At 36.6% G+C, this 19670-nt stretch overlaps 1 protein-coding gene across 35 annotated transcripts in view; it reads left to right on the top strand.

The window, feature by feature from the left end:
• Positions 1–19670, top strand: part of mical3a (microtubule associated monooxygenase, calponin and LIM domain containing 3a) — a 116986-nt gene that overhangs the window by 35769 nt on the left and 61547 nt on the right. For 19 of the 35 annotated variants that reach the window (XM_051870814.1, XM_051870830.1, XM_051870824.1 and 16 more), the window contains exon 1: positions 1279–1699. The exons of 2 other annotated variants lie outside the window; for them this stretch is intronic. The gene's annotated coding sequence lies outside the window, so the exon portion shown is untranslated. Of the gene's footprint in view, positions 1–1275; positions 1700–19670 lie in introns of those variants that run through there. 14 more of the 35 variants (XM_051870837.1, XM_051870838.1, XM_051870835.1 and 11 more) reach the window with 6 other exon arrangements.

Genomic DNA, 19670 nt, shown 5'->3' with positions numbered 1-19670 from the left:
TACAATCATGTACCCACAAACACCTCAAACAATTTGTACATCAACAGATAAGTGGATATTTTTACATTGCTATCTTGTGTTTGTCCCTTTGTATCATGTTCAAGAGCAGTCACTGTTCCCCTCCATCGCCTCATTAGAAAGGTTGCATAAAAGTTTTGTTTTTTGTTTTAGATACCAAGTGCTTCTTTGGGAACAAAATTTGTTATTTGCTTCAGTTGCATCCTGGAAGCAATGATTTCCCAACAGTCTTTCCCTGTCTTTTCTAAAATCATTTGACATTTTTTGGCTCTGTGAAAGAAAAACAAGTCCTACTGCAGTAATGTTTATTTTTTGTGAGTTCCAGATTGCTTGAAGCCTGTCAACACAATGAAACCAACTTGCTTTAAGTCTGTCAGAAAAATAAATACAACTTTTATAAGATGTCCTCGCCTTTTCTAGGCCTGTATTTGGTTTAGAAAACCATACAGAATGATCAAGGGACCAAGCCTTTTTTCCCCACACTGGTTGGATGAAGGGACACTGAATTTTCTCAGACAGCTTGCATTTATAACTCCATAAGACTGTTTAAAATCATAGAGGTCATAGTGGTTCGGTGTACCCTAACCACTGCTGTTTAAATTGCCACAGACGACAGAGGCTGCTCCCTGTCCAGACAGAGCTTTGCTGAATGACACATGAAGGCCTACTTGCAGCATTGAGGTGTTTTATACTAACTGAAAAGCACTAATGCATGACCTGTTGCAATTAAAATTAAATCTAAAATTCTTGAAAAAGAAATAAATAAATGAAATAGTCACTACAGGCAAAACCTTTTTTTTTTTTTTTTTTCTCCTTGCACTGGTCAATTTTGAGCTGTTTTGCTTCCCTATGACTTCTTTCAGACTAGTGAATATCCAAAAGTACACATCTGACTCATTTATGACTTATGACAGTCATTTATGATCTATTTTGTCTGCAGATTTCAATTACAACACCAGATATCCAAAATCCCCTCTGTAAAACCTTTGACTCTAATATGTCAGAAAAATGAAAGAAAAATGTTGAACCTGTTTTTAAATAACCCTTCTATTATTTAAACTTCATTTGTCATTGACCCTAACGACAGAAATAGAAAAGAAGATGTGGTCTTAAAACACTGAACAGATTACAAACATGAGAAGTCCCAAAACATATTTAAACCTGTGAACGGTGACGTCAATTTGACCAAGCCAATCAGATTAAACCGTGGCAGTGTGCCGCCCATTACTGCCAAAAGTAGGGGGAGTGAAGCCAAGTAATGTTCTTTCTTAACCGCCGTGCTCTTTCAGTGAAATACAGAGGATTAAATTAAACGTAAACGCGGAGTTATACTTTATTTCCTTGCGGACTATTATCATTTTATACGTGCCTGTTTACTCCTTAGAAAAAAATTCACGTAGGATTTGTTTTCCTCCCCCTTCTGCTTAATGGTGTGGGATCCTCCTTTTCTCTCTCATTAGCGCCTTTCTGGTGCTGCAGTATGAACGGACACACACAGCCAGGCGGATTGAACTAGTACTTGCGTATTTCGGTTAAAATGTTTTACGCTGGTGTGGGATTTTGGACACGACTTCAAGCCGGACACGTGGAATAATAAACATGTCATTGTTTTGAAATCAGTTCTGGGGAAGTGCACAGGCAAACGCGTGTCCTTGTTTATTGTAGGATCCATGAAATAAAGGTAAGCACCGACTGCGGTGATTGTTGTTTAGAAACGGACACTTTGCTGACTGGTGGTGGGAATTCCGACTCATTCCATTGAACCGGTTCTTTTGAACAGTTCTTTTTAAAGAACCGGGTCAAAAACCGATTGAATGATTTTTATGTCATTATGCTTTAAAACGTTGCATATAATGCTGTTTACTTATTTATTTATTTGATTTTCCTATTAGGCTTTATTAATAAGGTCGTTTATTGTAATCACGTGTCCCAGTTCAGTTTGTTGCAGGTGATTCATTCATGGTTCAGCTCATAATAACAAAGTAATTTGCATTAAACAAAATTAAATTCATGTATGTCTCTCGGCTGATAAAAAAAAGTCTGTGCACGGTTTATTTAACTTTTGTTTACTAAGAACAACTGTTTCGTTTATGTGTTGATAAAACTTATCATAAACCAGTTCCCAGAACGTTTTATTTGTAACATTTCTGTAATTCTACTGTTAAAGTATCTTACAATTCTTCCAATCTGTCAAATCCTGGGTTCACTCCACATGCTCTTAGTATCAGCTCAGTCATCAGTTGTCGGTTCATTACGTATCGGACACGTTTGAAAGGAACTGTTCTCGGTTCATTGAATCAGTGAGTTGTTGACTGGAGAGTCGCTCGGTCCTGTTCAGATCGTGTAATGCATCAACCTCTTATACGGAGATAAATAGTTAAATCTTTGTACACACCGACCAACCGTTAGAATAAGATGAAAAAACCTGTCGTCATTTATTATTTAAGTTCCAACGACTGATTACCGTTTCATTTCATAACGAAATTCGAAGCGGTCCGTCGTGTATAAATTCCAGCGAACCGAACGTCTGTTTGTTAGATTTTATTGTAACATTCATATTGAAGGAATAGTTCACCCATAAATAAAAATGGTTTACTCACCTTCATGTTGTCGTAAACCTATATTTATCCTGTGTAATGCGAAAAGAGTATACGCTGAATGACAGCCCGAGTCACCATTCCCATACATAGCTTCTTTTCCATACAGTGAAAGCGAATGGTGACTAGAGTCTGTCAAAATGCCTGACCTCATTTGTTTCACACCTTGAATCCACATTATTAAATAACTCGTTAATCAGTGTACACTGACTTGTGGAACTAACTATCTGAATGCACAATAAATAATCTGTATAATGTTTGTTAGTGTTACCAAAAGATGTACATAAACAACACACTGCTCATGTACAAAATGTGAAATATGATATTTAGTGATTTATGCATGTGCTTATTTAGACTGCTGCATTCTATGCAGGATTCCTTTGGTCTTTTAGGGAGAAATGTTATGTCCTCACTGAACTAACCCGTTAGTGAAGGTTACTGTTGCATCATCACCTGTGCTTCTGATAATCTCATAATGCCATGATGTTTGCCCATGACCAATCATGAGATAATGTACAACTTGCCTGAGACTCTATAATGTGACCTCTGTCTTGCTGACCCACATTTCCATTTTGGGCAAAAGCCTTTTTTCCCACCCCATAAAGACTATGGTTCTGTGTGGCACTAATGTTTTTTATTGATTTGATCTTGATGTTTAACACTGATGCATTGCAGGTATGCTGTTTACTTGCAATTAGTAAAAGTTTATGGGTAGTTTGTTTATTTACTGACTAGTATTTCAACATGGATTGTCGTATATTAACGTTGTGCATGTGAAGACTATAAAGTAACAGATATTATCCTGATGAATCCTTTTTGTACCTTCAGTTGTCCCTGCGTCTCTGTTCATAGTCAGATCAGTGCAAAACCAGAGAGACAAAGGCTCTTCTGCTGATTCAGCTCAAACCCAGCTGATTATTTTGGCAAGTACATCAGGCTTAGATTAGATTAGATGTTTGACTTTCTAACAGCAGCCATCAGTGGGAGAGAGAGGCTGTTTGTTTTTTTGACTTGGGAACCAGACATGAAAGGACCGTGGGGTAGATCTACTCAACTGTGACCAGTTAAACGAAAGTTAAGTAACTTTTTGTAGGTCCAGTGTGATGTATTTAATACAGAGTTCTCCTTTCCGAACTGGCAAACGGTGGAAGATCATGCTTTGGGCACTGGCTTGGCCATAAAAGGAGATGTCTGCAACCTTTGGCTGTATTGTTTAGTCGTGGTGCTGCAGGGATTTATTGCCATCATTTTTGATTTTCAAATTCTGCGCTGGCTTTGCTAGGGGTTCTAACGGAAATATCACGGAAGTGGAATTAAAGGGATCAGTTTACTCCTAGGGTAGCACACTTGTGAATGTAGAACGCAAGTAATTCTGTTCATGTCTTAGATTTGAATGTTTTCTATTAATTTAAATTGTTTATAAAAATTGAAAAGAGTTTATAGTGTAATAATCTATTAAGATTATTTTACCTATTAATTTTGAATTAATATAATTACCTATTTATTTATATATCTGAATCATATCGGATCTAAAAAAGTTTGTTTGATCTTGAAACTGTATTTTTCTTTTCCTTTTTTTTTTTCCTTTAAAAGATTCCCAATCTTATCAAAGTTGTGAATTTAGTGTGGTGAATTGTTTCAGAAAGTACAATAATCAATAGCCAGATCAGGCATATCTTCCTTGTGAGGGTTTTTTTTTTTTGATCTGTGTGTGCTATCAGAGATAAGAATATTTTTGCGGTTGCGTAATGTACTCATGCTTTTTTTTTTTTTTAAACTCATCATGTAAAGCTGGACCACGTAGCACATGGCCTAATGTATTGTTGTAAATTTTGAATGCAAGTGAATGCAGAGGACTCTTGGACCTCTAATGGAAAGAACAGCCGCTGCATCTGCTCTGCAGTAGCTTATTTAATTAAACTTGTTTTAAATTAGGAGAACTTTGTATCCACTTCCTTTAGCTCACTGCTACTGCGTCTGTTGACTTTTGAACATCTCTGGAATCTAATGAGTCATGGAAGATGCCAGAGACGTTAGTCTGGCGTGTTTTCCTGTGACTGTTCAGTTTGAATCTGTTTGCATGTATGCTGGAATCATGGGAAACATGGCAGCTTTTTGCTTTATGACAGATATTCTAACCTAACATTTGTGTTATGGCCAAAAACTCTTGAACTAGATAATAAAATAATATGGTATTTCCTGCTGAAATGCCTTTGTGATTTTTATGAGATTTATGTGAAAAGGATGTTTGTATAGGAATGAGAGATGTTCGGTTATGTTTTTCAAAAGACCCCTGAACCGATGACGATCAATCAGTGTCACAGAAGTCTTTTGGCTTTTTAGGAACCTCCCTTTTTTCTTTAACTTTTTTTAGTGTTGCAGTCCAGACCAGCTCTACAATTATTCTCAGTTCAGTTATTCTCAGTGGGATGGTTTCGGTGCCAAACATTTTGACATTAACCACATTTAATACTTGTAGCTACCTTAAGCTGACTGTTTTTTTTTTACATAGTTATAGTTTATTGTATTGTTATAATTTTTTAAATATTTTATATTTAATATAAATTATTTTTTTAACAGCCCAAGCATACATACAGGCTTATAGAATGGTGAGTAAACAAATTTATAAGGGAAAAAAATCTTCGTAAGTAAAATTGTAAATAATAAATCAGCTCTATATAGGATTCCAAGTGATCGAGGGCTTAAGCCGCCTTTCCACTGCACACGACAAACGACAGCCGTTGGACCGGAAATCATTCATTTCCAACGGAGAGTAGTACGGGGGCTGCGTGGAGTTCCGGTCATATGTGAATGCGGAAATTTCGGATACGATTTGAGCTTTGGATGCGTTGAAATATTTGAACTTCTGCGGCTAGACCGTATGCGACCGGCTGACCGGATATAATGTATTCTAATCAAAACTATGAGCGCGAAGTTAGAATGACCAATATTTTAACACTTTAACGTTATTCTGTAAACACTATTTCTACTAATAATTATGTCAGGGAAAAAAAGATTTATAATTATAAAATAAATTTTTTTACGTTGATTACCTTTATAAAATCTATGTTTTTATTTTAGATGTATTGAGGGTCATTTGCTTTGTATGGATATATTCATACATGCATTAACGTTACATTCATTAAAATCGTTCAGTTTACCATGCAATAAGCCGAGGGTAACTGTTGCTTCACGACCAATTTCAAAGTTCCGTGCGACTGCCGCTAGGGGGCGAAATGCGACAATCGGATGCGAATGTCGTGTGCAGTGGAAAGGCGGCTTTAGGGCGTTCCATTTAAACCCATTGCAAGGGTTCCACCAGTAGTGGGCACTTGTGCAACGTAAGCGATGATGTACATCTGAGAGAACAAGACGGAGGGAAGTTAGAGGGGGAAAGGCATAAAACATTGGACTTAAACGCAGCCCCGGTCTGCTGCGAGCTTTGACAGTGAGCTGAATGGAATGCCTATTTTCTAGATCCAGTTCCAATCAATTAAATTCTGGCAAAGTGTATCAGCTTATACTTTCAATTAGCATGGGATTACTCCCAAAAGCCTTTGCACAAACACTCTTCCTCAATCCGCAGACCTCAGTGACCTGCAGCAACAAGAGATGAGGGGTTTGAGATTAGATTGTAGTTCTGATGCAGTTAGCATAAGTTTAAAAAAGACAGTAAGTGATGTAAGGGGCCAGTCACACAGAACACGTTTTTTCTTTGAAAAAGATGCGGGCAGTGGAATTGGGGAAAAACGCAAGGTCTTGAGATGTTTTTTTTTTTTTTTTTTTTTTTTTAACTGAACAACTTTTAACTTGAGCGGCATGTTTTTAGAGCGCCTCGTCATATACGAGATGCTGCAAGAGATGTGAGCGCAATGGTCAAACATGTCCGTCTAGCGTGTTTACATAGAAAACCAAAGGAAAAGTGGTGCAGTGGAATGAAAAAACGTATTCTGTGTGAACCGTGCATGCACAGATCAATCCAGGACATTAGCTCTTTATGCTTTTCGTTGTCTATACACACATGTTAGATCTCAGGTGGTTCCCAGATACTTACAAATTTGCTTGTTTAGCTACCACTTCAGACATCAATTTCACTTAACTAAATGCCATTTTGCTTCCTTTTGGTTCTTTTACAGGCTTATTGTTTGTCTTTAAAGGGATAGTTCACCCATAAATTTAAATTGACATCATTTACTCAGTCCCATGTCTTTCAAAACTTTTACTTACATGGTACACAGAAGTGAGTACACCCCTCACATTTTTGTAAATATTTTATTATATCTTTTCATGTGACAACACTGAAGAAATGACACTTTGCTACAGTGTAAAGTAGTGAGTGTACAGCTTGTATAACAGTGTAAATTTGCTGTCCCCTCAAAATAACTCAAAACACAGCCATTAATGTCTAAACCGCTGGCCACAAAAGTGAGTACACCCCTAAGTGAAAATGTCCAAATTGGGCCCAAAGTGTCAATATTTTGTGTGGTCACCATTATTTTCCAGCACTGCCTTAACCCTCTTGGGCATGGAGTTCACCAGAGCTTCACAGGTTGCCACTGGAGTCCTCTTCCACTCCTCCATGATGACATCACGGAGCTGGTGGATGTTAGAGACCTTGCGCTCCTTCACCTTCCATTTGAGGATGCCCCACAGATGCTCAATAGGGTTTAGGTACCCTCAGCTTCTTTAGCAAGGCAGTGGTCGTCTTGGAGGTGTGTTTGGGGTCGTTATCATGTTGGAATACTGCCCTGCAGCCCAGTCTCCGAAGAGAGGGAATCATGCTCTGCTTCAGTATGTCACCGTACATGTTGGCATTCATGGTTCCCTCAATGAACTGTAGCTCCCCAGTGGCGGCAGCACTCATGCAGCCCCAGACCATGACACTTCCACCACCATGCTTGACTGTAGGCAAGACACACTTGTCTTTGTACTCCTCACCTGGTTGCCGCCACACACGCTTGACACCATCTGAACCAAATAAGTTTATCTTGGTCTCATCAGACCACAGGACATGGTTCCAGTAATCCTTGTCTTCAGCAAACTGTTTGCGGGCTTTCTTGTGCATCATCTTTAGAAGAGGCTTCCTTCTGGTACGACAGCCATGCAGACCAATTTGATACAGTGTGCGGCGTATGGTCTGAGCACTGACAGTGGGCTGACCCCTCACCCCTTTAACCTCTGCAGCAATGCTGGCAGCACTCATACGTCTATTTCCCAAACACAACCTCTGGATATGACACCGAGCACGTGCACTCAACTTCTTTGGTCGTCCATGGCGAGGCTTGTTCTGAGTGGAACCTGTCCTGTTAAACCTCTGTATGGTCTTGGCCACTGTGCTGCAGCTCAGTTTCAGGGTCTTGGCAATCTTCTTATAGCCTACGCCATCTTTATGTAGAGCAACAATTCTTTTTTTTTTTTTTAAATCCTCAGATAGTTCTTCGCCATGAGGTGCCATGTTGAACTTCCAGTGACCAGTATGAGAGAGTGAGAGCGGTAACACCAAATTTAACACACCTCCTCCCCATTCACACCTGAGACCTTGTAACACTAACGAGTCACAATTTGAACATTTTTACTTAGGGGTGTACTCACTTTTGTGGTCAGCGGTTTACACATTAATGGCTGTGTGGAGTTATTTTGAGGGGACAAATTTACACTGTTATACAAGCTGTACACTCACTACTTTACATTGTAGCAAAGTGTCATTTCTTCAGTGTTGTCACATGAAAAGATATAATAAAATATTTACAAAAATGTGAGGGGTGTACTCACTTCTGTGAGATACTGTATATGCCCAGCTTGCTCTTTTCTGCACTGCAAAACTGACATTTTTCTGGATGACTGCTTTTGTGTTTCATGGGAGAAAGAAGATCATATGGGTTTGAAATTACATTAGGGTGTGAAAACAATAACATAAGTTTCAGTTTTGTGTAAACTAACAATTAAAGGCTGACTGTTTTTTAAAGTTCCTACTGACCCTGTTTGGCCCTTGTCTTAAAAGCTGAGAAGAGGTGGAAAAACTTTGCCCGACAATGTCGTGACTGATCGGCCAGTCTATTTCCCAGCATGTCTGTGTGTCTTACTCTGATAAGATGTTGCAGTGCCAGGGTGCCGCCACACTCTGCCCACATTTCACTTCAAAGTGACTGGCAAATGAGTCTTCCTTCCTTTCACTGCCACCTCATCTACACCTCCTAAGCGACCGTCTCCACACATGCTGTTTATTTGGAAGAATCCAGAGAGACACAATGGTGATTTCCTTCAGGACCCAGTGATATAGTCATCATTCTGTTGGTTTTGGCTGCAAGCGTTGCTTTCTTTGCCACTACTTTTTCTGTGGAACTCTTGCTTGAGATTATTTTGATTTGCTGGATTTGTTGAGTCAGCAAACGGTATCATGTTTTATAATTCTTTTGTGTATACGTTTGTTTGTTTTTCTTTTTTTTTTTTTTTTTTTTCCACCAAATTTAATATCGACACCATAATCGATATTGTATCTAATTGTGTATGCTAAATTACCTTTTTTTTTTTTTTTTTTTTTAAGATTTAGATTACCTTTGTCATCATCTAACACCCACTTAAGTTAATCTTTAAAAACACTAATAATTAATAACAAGGTTAATGTAATTGTTAGCAAATTTAAAAATTAACGTCTTTTTTATATAACACATTTTAATTTTGTGATGATTTTCAGTGATTTTCATCCAAAAGACTTTTATAATATGACCTTTTTAAACACCCACAATTCTATTTTTTCTAGTTTTATGTCAGATTTGTGAAACATTGTATTGTTTATATATTTAGAGTTACTTTGGCATTGCAGTAATCTTAAAGGGTTAGTTCACTTTCGTATAAAATTTTCCTGATAATTTACTCACCCCCATGTCATCCAAGATGTTCATGTCTTTCTTTCTAAAGTCGAAAAGAAATAAAGGTTTTTGATGAAAATATTCCAGGATTATTCTCCTTATAATGGATTTCAATGGCGGTTGAAGGTCAAAATTATAGTTTCAGTGCAGCTTCAAAGGGCTTTAAATGATACCAGACGAGGAATAAGGGCCTTATCTAGCGAAACAATCGGTATATGCTTTATATAAAAAAATGATCGCCTTTGAAGTGCTTCCGCCAAAACCGTACTTTCATATTCTTCGAAAAGCTTACGCTGTATGTCCTACGCCTTCCCTATTCAACTCACGGAAAAAATTTAACTGCCGCTGCGTTCGTTCCGTAAGTAGAATAGGGAAGGCGTCCATTTGTTTATATAAAGCATATACATTTACATTTTTTCCCAAAATGGCCGATCGTTTCACTAGAAAAGACCCTTATTCCTCGTCTGGTATCATTTAAAGCCTTTTGAAGCTGAACTGAAACTCTAATTTTGACCTTCAACTGTTTGGAGGCCACTGAAGTCCCTTATAAGGAGAATAATCCTGGAATGTTTTCATCAAAAACCTTCATTTCTTTTCGACTGAAGAAAGAAAGACATGAACATCTTGGATGACATGGGGGTGAGTAAATTATCAGGAAAATTTTATATGAAAGTGAACTAATCCTTTAATGAGTCAATTAATTAAATAAATGAATCATTTAAAATGGAATGCAGATGTATCTTGTATTTGTTTTCTGGAAACAAACCATCCTTTGGGTGAATTGAAACATTCCTGTTTTGACTGTGTGAGTCACTGTACTTTTCACCTTTGTTTTTTTTTGTTTTGTTTTTTCTTGAGTGCTTTTGGGATAGTAGTAGTGAGCCATTCTTCCTTTTTCTAAGATCAGTTTCCATTATTTTTGCAGTTGCCCTCTCGTTGACTCCACAAAGAAGCTTTTATTCCACCCATCACCTATAGTTTGTGAAATTGCTGTTGGATTAAAATGTAATCCAGTATGTGTCTGTTTTCCTTCTAATGAAAGTCCATTGAAGTGCTTAGCATCTGTCTGAGAGTTTTGGGTTACAGGCCTATTGAAGACCATTTTGTATTCCATTCACACTTGGAGTCCACCCTTTTCCTCTGCTCGGTTGGCACAAGCTGCTGACTTCAGGCCAGTTTTGCAATTTTTCCTTCCTTACAATGTTTGAGGTTAGGATTTGAACCATGGAGGCTGGTCCTCAACCAGGAGAAATCTGTCCTCGGCCCCTTGGCATAGTTTAAGGTGATGAGAGATCACAGATGTTGGAGTAACATTTACGTTAAAGCAGGAGAGGTTTCAGACTGCAGAAGCTTGGCCAAAAAGAAAATTTATCAAAAGTTTCTCAGAACCTTCTCATATTTATTGCAGTTACATTCCATGTTGTTATTTTCCAGAACTTAATGACAACTAATGCTCTTGAAATAGCCTACATGTAGGCCCACATGGAATCTGCAATCTGAATTTAGATCCGTGGAATGAATTTAAACATGATATATTTCACCAGAAAGTACTGCAGTCTGATTGGTAGCCAAATGTTTAATGAAATTAGCCAAATATTAAACAAACATGCTAGGGATGGGAGTGTGTAGAACTTCAATGTTGGTGTTTGGAATTATGTGGAGCTTTCCACAGCTATGTTTACTGTTTGTCTGCAGAAGATGAGCTGTCAAACCAGTACGAAAGTTTCTTCTTATGAACTCCTGCTTTTCCGTTTGGGTACACGTTGAGTGTGAAATGAAGGTGTTAATCACAGGTACGTCATGATGCATAATGTCATGTTGGAATTATAATAATTATTATACATAATTACAAGATGGAAACTGAGTTTAACAATACTCAGTGCTGTTTAAATCCTTTGAAATTATTTGTCTCTATGGCAGTGCAAACAGCAATTCCATATGCGGATTTATTGGAAGTGACAGAAACATACTTTATCACTACACAAATTAATCTCTTGATTCTCTTGCAAGTTGCAAATTTTTGAATGTGCACCTGGTTACACTGGCTATAAAAATGGATTATTAAACAGAAATACATTAAGTTGGCTCCTAACTACTTTTTAAATGTTGATATATTGGTTGTTCTAACAGAATAACGTCATTGTAGTCAAGTGGTAAACTAGTAACTTCGTAAACTAGTAATTACAGTAATTCTGAGGTGACAGCAAAGGACCATACTTTTTCTTTTTTTTTTTTTCTTTTTTTTTAAATAAAGTGGTATTTTATTTCACATTGTTTTTTTGTTTTTTTTTGGCCTGTATTTGATTGAAACTACATGAAGTTTGATTGATGAATTGCTTTGCTTTTGTATTACGTTATCGCTTTTAGGTTAAAGTAATAATTTACACAAAAATGAAAAATTATATCATTCATGCATGTTATGTATTTAATAAATAATATATTATATTTATACTAGTAATTTAAAATAAGTCATTTTGGGAGCTGCAGTCCCTATTCATTGTAACTAAACAAATAAAAACAAACCTCTTTCTTTTGTGTTGCACAACAGAAAGTCACACTGGTTTGAAACCACATGAGATTGAGTAAATAATGACATAATTTTCAATTTTGGGTGAACTATTCCTTTAAGTAGACTAACTTCCTCACCAGCCAATTTGAATGTAGACAGTGTTCACTGATTTATCTGTCAATCTCATATTAGAGTTGCAGCTGTATGCGTGTTGTCATTTATTAACATAGGTAAAGCCACGGCTCTGGCAGGTCTGGGTCAGCGACGGTCCTGCCTCTTTGCTGTCTGGAGTCTTGTTTACCCTTTGAGTCAGGGTTAACCCCACCCAAAGCGCGTGGGATTAGATCAGCATGCTGTATTCACGGGATTATGGCCCTGTTGTCTGTTTCTGAGACCAGGCAACTGTGCGCAGTCACGTAGTAACTCCGGCTTCTGTTTACTCTGCTTATGTCAGAGATGATATGTAAGATGACACGTGGTTGTGTCCTCAGCCAGTTTCAGCCTGAAAGGTGTGTCTGGTATAATTTACATTTCTAATGAAACCTAAAAGACAGAGTAAACATGTTTTATTGTTGTGGTTGGTTGACATTGCTATGGAAGGTTGTTTCCGCCACAGAATAAAAAAATAAAAAAGGTAATTGCAACTTTTTTTTTTTTTTTCTCACAATTGAGTTTATATCTCACAGTCACAATTCAGACTTTTTTTCCTCTCAGTTTACATCACGCAATTCAGGTTTTTTCATCACATAATAACAAAATCAAAAGGTAATTCTGACTTTTTTCCTCACTATTGCAAGTTTATTTCTTACAATTGACATTTTTTCTTAGAATTGCAAAGAAAAAAGTCAGAATTGTGAGAGAACTTGCAATTACCTTTTTTTATTTTTTATTCCATGATGGAAATGAGCTTCCATACATTTCAGTCCTGAACAGAACAGAAGTTCTGTTGCTCTTTCTGCATTATGCAGATGTTTTCCATTTTGGTGTCTGGATTTCATGAACAAGATTCCTTTTTTATGACCAACACTGAATCATCAATTTCAAAGTTTTATTATAGGTCATGAGTCTTTGCACCTGGCTGAGCATGACAAACTCTTCCATGGCTATGGTGGCTTCTATCTCAGAACTTCTGATTTTTAGATAATCTGAGATTTTGGATATCATGCTTCTTTCCAAACTATTGGCGTACTGAAATAACTACTGCAGCAGGAATTTTGAGCATCCCTAAATCATTATGAAGCTTAAAAGCCCATGACAATGATTGGAAATTGGTAATACTTACTGTTTCCTTTCCTTTGCCTTGAAATTTATTGCATAATTTGTGGTTGTTGGTCACACAACCATCCAAACAATCTGGAATTCTAGCAGTCTGCACAAGTTTAGCAATCTTTGCTGCTTAATTACTGTGATAATCAGTGTGGCAAAAGTAAAAGTTTACGTAAAATTGTTTGTATTTGTGCCATTTATATTGCAATATTTTTGTTGGATGCACTCTCAGTATGGATCAAGTGTTTTTTTTTTTTTTTTTTGCTGTTTCACATTAGGGAGTTAATTCGAAAAAGATGCTTAAAGTATTTGTACAAGCTAAAACTTAAAGCAAATCTTATGTTGGAAATTATTCAAACAGCGTTTTGTTGAATGAATCCTGGTGTTTTGATTATTGGTATAATTCTGTTTGCCAATGTGTGTTATCAACCACACATTTGGATAGCAATGCAAATATGAACATGTCCAGATAAATCCAGGAAGCCAAATATTTAAATGAAACGTGAAGTTACATAAGGTTATACGTGACATTGTTTATTAACTTTTGTTTCATGAAAAAGATATTAAAATAGAAGTACATTTGGAATTTCATTATTTAAAGTATTTTTATGATCGATTATCAACTTTCTCAGTATGTCTCAATTTTTTTTTTTTTTTTTTTCAGAGCAATATAGAAATATAGTTGTCCTAAGTTTCAGATATCACACGGGAATCTTATTTAATTGAACGAAACTTGTGGAAAATCAAACTTGTCTCTCTACAAAGTTAACTTTTCTATTTTTACAGGACACTATTTTTACAGGAACTATGCTGTGATTCATTGTATAGACATGAGATAATTCGGGTGACTCACAAATAAATGGGTCAACGTGCATATATTTATAAAAAAAAAAAAAATTAAACCTAATCCTAATATTAAATGCTAACCCTAATTCTTCAGTTAGTTCTCAGTAATAAACTATTATTAGCATACATAATATGACATTTGTTTTCTTGGCACAGCATTACTATGTTGGCATATTTTCATAATGAAGTATGTGGGACAGTCTGTGTTTTGGAGCTTGTGTTTAGACTGTTTGTACGCCATCTTTTAATCTTGGTGTGGAAAATGGTAAGCTATGGAAAGCTGATTGATGACAGAACTATATGTGTTCACCATGATCTGTGGTGACTGTGATTATTTAAAGGAATAGTTCACCCAAACATAGAAATTCTGTCATGTCTTTCCAATCCCTGCTGATATTTTTTTCTGTCAAACATAAAAGCAGAATTTCTTTCTTTTCCATACAATAACAGTTCATATTAATGTCCATGACTGTCAAGTTGCAAAAAGATATTTCTAAATTTCTCCTTTTCTGTTTCATAGAAGAAAAAAAAATACAATACCCCATACAGGTTTGTTTTGAACTAGTCCTTCACAATGTAACTGTGGTTTTGATTTTCTTTCTTTATAGATTCACTTTTCAAGCTCTGTATTGCTAATTTCTCATGTTTAATGTCATTGTATTCATGAACTCCTTGCAAAATGTTTCATGTACTGTAGGCTTGCTGCGATAGTCTGTGTTACCGGTGTTCAGCCGCAACACCGGTTACATCACTTGCCCACCGTGGCACCGTCCCCCGTCGCTGTTTTGATTTTATTTATTTATTTTTTTATAGTAATAAAAATCATTTAGTTCAGTTAGAGAACAGACACTACAATTAAAAACTGAACGTGTCTGCTCAATGCAGCGTGAGCCGAATGAGTGTCGCAGCACAGATCAGCAGCAGGAGACAGATTTCATTTATCACGTGACGAGGGTCACTGGATGACTGACGAGATAGATTTGGTTTCAAAGCGAAATGTAAAAATGCTTATTTGGCAATATTTTGGAGTTAAACCCAATGCTAATAGGGAACCTGCTAAGGGTTAGTTGTGTTTTACTAGTTGTGTTTTTCATTAAGAATAATAACGAACCCACCATTTAAGCAATTGTCACCCCCGAATTGCCGCTAAAGCAAAAGTAAAATGCGCTATTCCGTTTTTGAATTTGCTTTTAGTAACTATATATATATATATATATATATATATATATATATATATATATATATATATATATATATATATATATATATATATATATATATATATATATATATATGGGTTAGTTCACCCAAAAATGAAAATTGTCATCATTTACTCACCCTAATGTCGTGCCAAACCCATAAGACTTTCCTTCATCTTTGTAACACAAATGAGGATATTTTAATGAAATCTAAGTGATTTCTGTCCTTCCATTGACAGTTTACGAAACATCATAAAGAGTTTGTAAAACTAATCCTCATGATTTGAGCAGTTTAGTCCAAATGTTCTGAAGAGAAACGATCGCTTTATATGAAGAACTGATTTAGTTTAGGCTTTAATTCATATAAACATTCATGAACTCACACATCAGTTATGGTAAACGGAAGCTCAAGCATGTTTGCTTGACGTGCGAGAACCAATGAGGTTCATTCTCGAGTGTTGCGCAACACGTTAGATTTCATTAAAAACATCTTCATTTGTGTTCTGAAGATGAACGAAAGACTTACAGGTTTGGAACGACACAAGGGTGAGTAAATGATGACAGAATTTTCATTTTGGGTGAACTAACCCTTTAAGGATTCAAAGTGCAGAAGATACTCTAAGAGTTAATCAAACTATTATACACAATCACTGAGGTGTGGTGGATAGTGTTCAAGCCGTAATTATGGGTAATATTAACACAGGCATTTTTATAACTACACTTTGAAAGGATCGCCTACTTTTTTATATCAGGAGATTGACTACAGTTGTCATTCTCTTGAAAGAAAGAAAGAAAAACAGCTAATTTCAAGTGGATAATGGCCTAGTTTGCCTCACCCACATTGGTTTGGTTTGCTTTGTTTACCTGCCCACATGCAGCTCTGTCGGCTTAGTTCCCCTCCTCCATCATTGCAGCATGTGTATAATGATGTCATGCTCCTTTGGTGATGTTACCATAGCAACAGCACTCCGTCTCACCTGATTGTCTGGAGGGAAAGACACAGTAGAAGGAGACATCACAGCTGTTTGATAGATGGCACAGTGGTGGAGCCTAATGTTTTATGCAAAAGTAAAGGAAGCCCCTTCACTCTCATGGGAGTTTATAGACAAGGAATATTACAGCCAAACAAAGAGACTTGAAGATTAGTGTGCATAGTCTTTCTGTGAGATAAATTAATAAGAAATATATTGAGTTGTCCTCTAGCACAAGGAGGTTGTGATTTTATTTCTCTGTGTTTATTAAAATCTAGAGATTTGAGTTATGCATTGTATGTCCCTCAGGCTAGTAGTCTTAAAATATATTTGATCTTGCCCCTCACGGTCTGTCATGTGAAAGTGATTTTAGTTATTTGATGTGTTTTTTTTTTTTAAATGTTGCATGTGATCTGCTGAATTCCCTGGAACCAGCAGCAGTGCAATTGAACTTTTTGATTATAAGGTGAGATATAATGAACTTAATATCATTCTACTGAATTTACATAGAGAGAACGTTTATCTAAATTGTGTCTGTGGTTAAAGATCTACTGCATCATCATGACTTGAGATTCAATTCAGATATCAGCAGCCCTAATCACCAGATATTGAGATTATCAGAATAGGCCGATAACTGTGCCTTCATTGCTGATTTAAATGGAATAGTTCACTAGAAAATAAAAATGTCGGACAGCGCATTTACGGGAACCGCTCGGTGTAGATTATTGTTGTAAGGACTGTACAGTAATTCTTCCACCCACATTGTGAATGTTCAATAAAACATGAAAAAAAATGTTTTTTGTGTGTTTAAGCAGACAAGACAGGTTGCTGGAAAAAAATTTAATATTTTAATTTTAACAAATAAATGATAAAATGTATGAATGAATATATACATTGATTTACCCTCTTAGTCTAGGTATTGGCATCTTGTTGAAAAGTCTATTAACAGATAAGGATTTTTAACAAAAGATGCCAGTATCTAAAGGGTATTTATAAGCAGCAAATATATTTTTTACAATTTTTTTTTTTTTATGTAGTTTTTGATGACCACGGAAAACTTTAAAAAAAAAAAATACATTTTAAATGTGATTTCCATGTGAAAGTCATGAATGGTAATCTTAAATCATCGAAAATATTTTTTTTCTTGTTATATTGAGCTGTATTGTGTCCTCGATGTATGAAGTCCTTCCTTTTTAAGCTAAAACTCCCATCCACATGTCCATACAGGAAGCATACTGGAAATATATGGGGTTCCGACAGGAAGAGAGAGAGCTTTTTGTACAGTCCATTCAGACATGTAATGTGGTCTATTTTTAGCCCAGAGTGTGTCACAATCTCTCCATAAAGTTAAAAATTGCATGTTGCAACTGTATGTGTGTTTGTTTTAGAATGCTTGCTGTGAATCAAAACCATTCTTTGGATTCGCTCTACTGTACTGTCACAGGCGAGTGAAGGTGGGTTGTGTAGTTATCTGATTGGTTATTTATTCAGTCTTCTTGCTGTTGTGTTGAATGGATTTGAACAGATTGTGGTTTGTTTCCATATGTCTTGTGTCTCTGTAATGCTGTTTATCAGCATGTAATGATTGTCTTCTGTTTCTGTCATGTCATACAAAGTTCAGTGTGTATTCATAGTAGCTGTATCGTTAACACCACATTGCTGTGACAAAGGCCAGATAGCTGTCTGAAATTTAATATACCAATAGTGACAGGTCACACCATGGCAGAAATGTGCGGTGTTTCCTGTGCGAATGAGAGATGCTGGATATAGACCTGCGTTCAATTATAGCAGGCCCTGTTTTTGAAGTGTTCAGGCATGCTGGGAGTTCAAATTATGTTATGCTGTAGCGTTAACGTGGCTATAGGGCCTTGCAGAGTTATGTAAGCTGGCTCTTCACATCCTCCCATGAGTCAGTGCTGTGATTATATATACATTTGCAGTTTTTGACTCCAATGATCAAATTCTCTCTTTTTAGAAGTCTCTAGTTTTTAGAAATACATTTTTAGGAATTCATACAGGTTCTGAGGTTCATCACCAAGTTGTACTACATAAAGATTTGAGGGGAAACATTCATTACATGGTCATGGAAAACTTTGAAATGGTAAATAAAAAAAATATAAATTTTATATTTTCTAGACTTGGAAAAGTCATGGAAATCATATTCTTTTGTAGTTATAATCAACTCTAAAATAGAGTTGTCAAAAGTACTGACTTCGTTACCAAGTCGGTATTAAAATTTTGAAAATGTGATGCTTTGAGCGCTGTTGAGCGGATTCATAAACACCTCTGATTGGCCATTGGATTGACGTGCTCATCGGATATGTCTGTGATTGGCTTCAATGATCAACGCTTCAAAAATGTTGGAAATAGTCATCAAAGACGCTCTTCAACGAGTGCTTACACAGAGACACATGGGAGCGTTTAAAAGCAGGTGTCTTTCACAGACCAGTTCGCTGAAAGACGCCTGCTTTCAAACGCTTCTGCTCCCGCTTTCAAAACGCTTTCAAATTCAAACTCTTTCGTGTGCTTTCAAACGCTCCCGTGCGTTGATCATTGTAGCCAATCACAGACATATCCGATGAGCGTGTGAACACAATGGCCAATCAGCCTCTACAAAATAATCTCCATAGAATTAGACCCCATGTTTCACAATACTTGGATGGTTGTAGTTTCTGTGAGTTTTATGGCTGACCATGTGGTGTTTGTACACATGTATATGTGAAACCAGCTTCTTTCCCATGCTCTTGAGGAGTCAGTCTCCTCAGTTGTAACTACTTGAGGGCTTTAAACAGGTTAGTCCTCACTGATACATATCACAGCTGGGTTCACATGATATTCAGTGTTACCCAAGCTTCGTCGCTGAGGTTCTCTGATATCATATACGTGCCGAGGTTCTCGGCTTTCAGGGGCTGACAGAAGTAAAGCCACATGAGGTCAACAAGGAAAAAAAAAAAATCTATATTTGTCTTATGAGGGTCAATTTCTGCACACCTGCAAAAGAAACGTCAATGCATTTCGGCATCGTATTTGTTTACCTGACCGCTGCCGTGCAAAAAAGTTTAGCCCTTTGAAGCATTAGTGTCATGTCAGAGGGTTATGGAGAGAGGAAACGGGTAACCAGATCCATCTGCCTCAATAGTGCATTCACATGCCTTTCCAATATTCAAAGCCAATGCGACAGACTGATGTGTAGCAAAAGGACGAAATACTTCATGACTGTAAAATCCATTTGTTTAATATGAAAACAAAGTCTTTGTGCACTTTATATGGAAGTAGGCCTGTCTATATAATATAATATAATAATAGGGCTGCAACTAAAGATTATTTTGATAATCGATTAGTTGGACAATCATTTCTTCGATTAATAGAAAGAAAATTATTCTTTTTTTTATTTT

Source organism: Ctenopharyngodon idella, chromosome 18 (assembly GCF_019924925.1).
Source record: "Ctenopharyngodon idella isolate HZGC_01 chromosome 18, HZGC01, whole genome shotgun sequence".
In the NCBI taxonomy this organism is placed as follows: domain Eukaryota; kingdom Metazoa; phylum Chordata; class Actinopteri; order Cypriniformes; family Xenocyprididae; genus Ctenopharyngodon; species Ctenopharyngodon idella.
The sequence above is the reverse complement of the archived record's forward strand: the minus strand, read 5'-3'. Positions and strand labels throughout refer to the sequence as shown.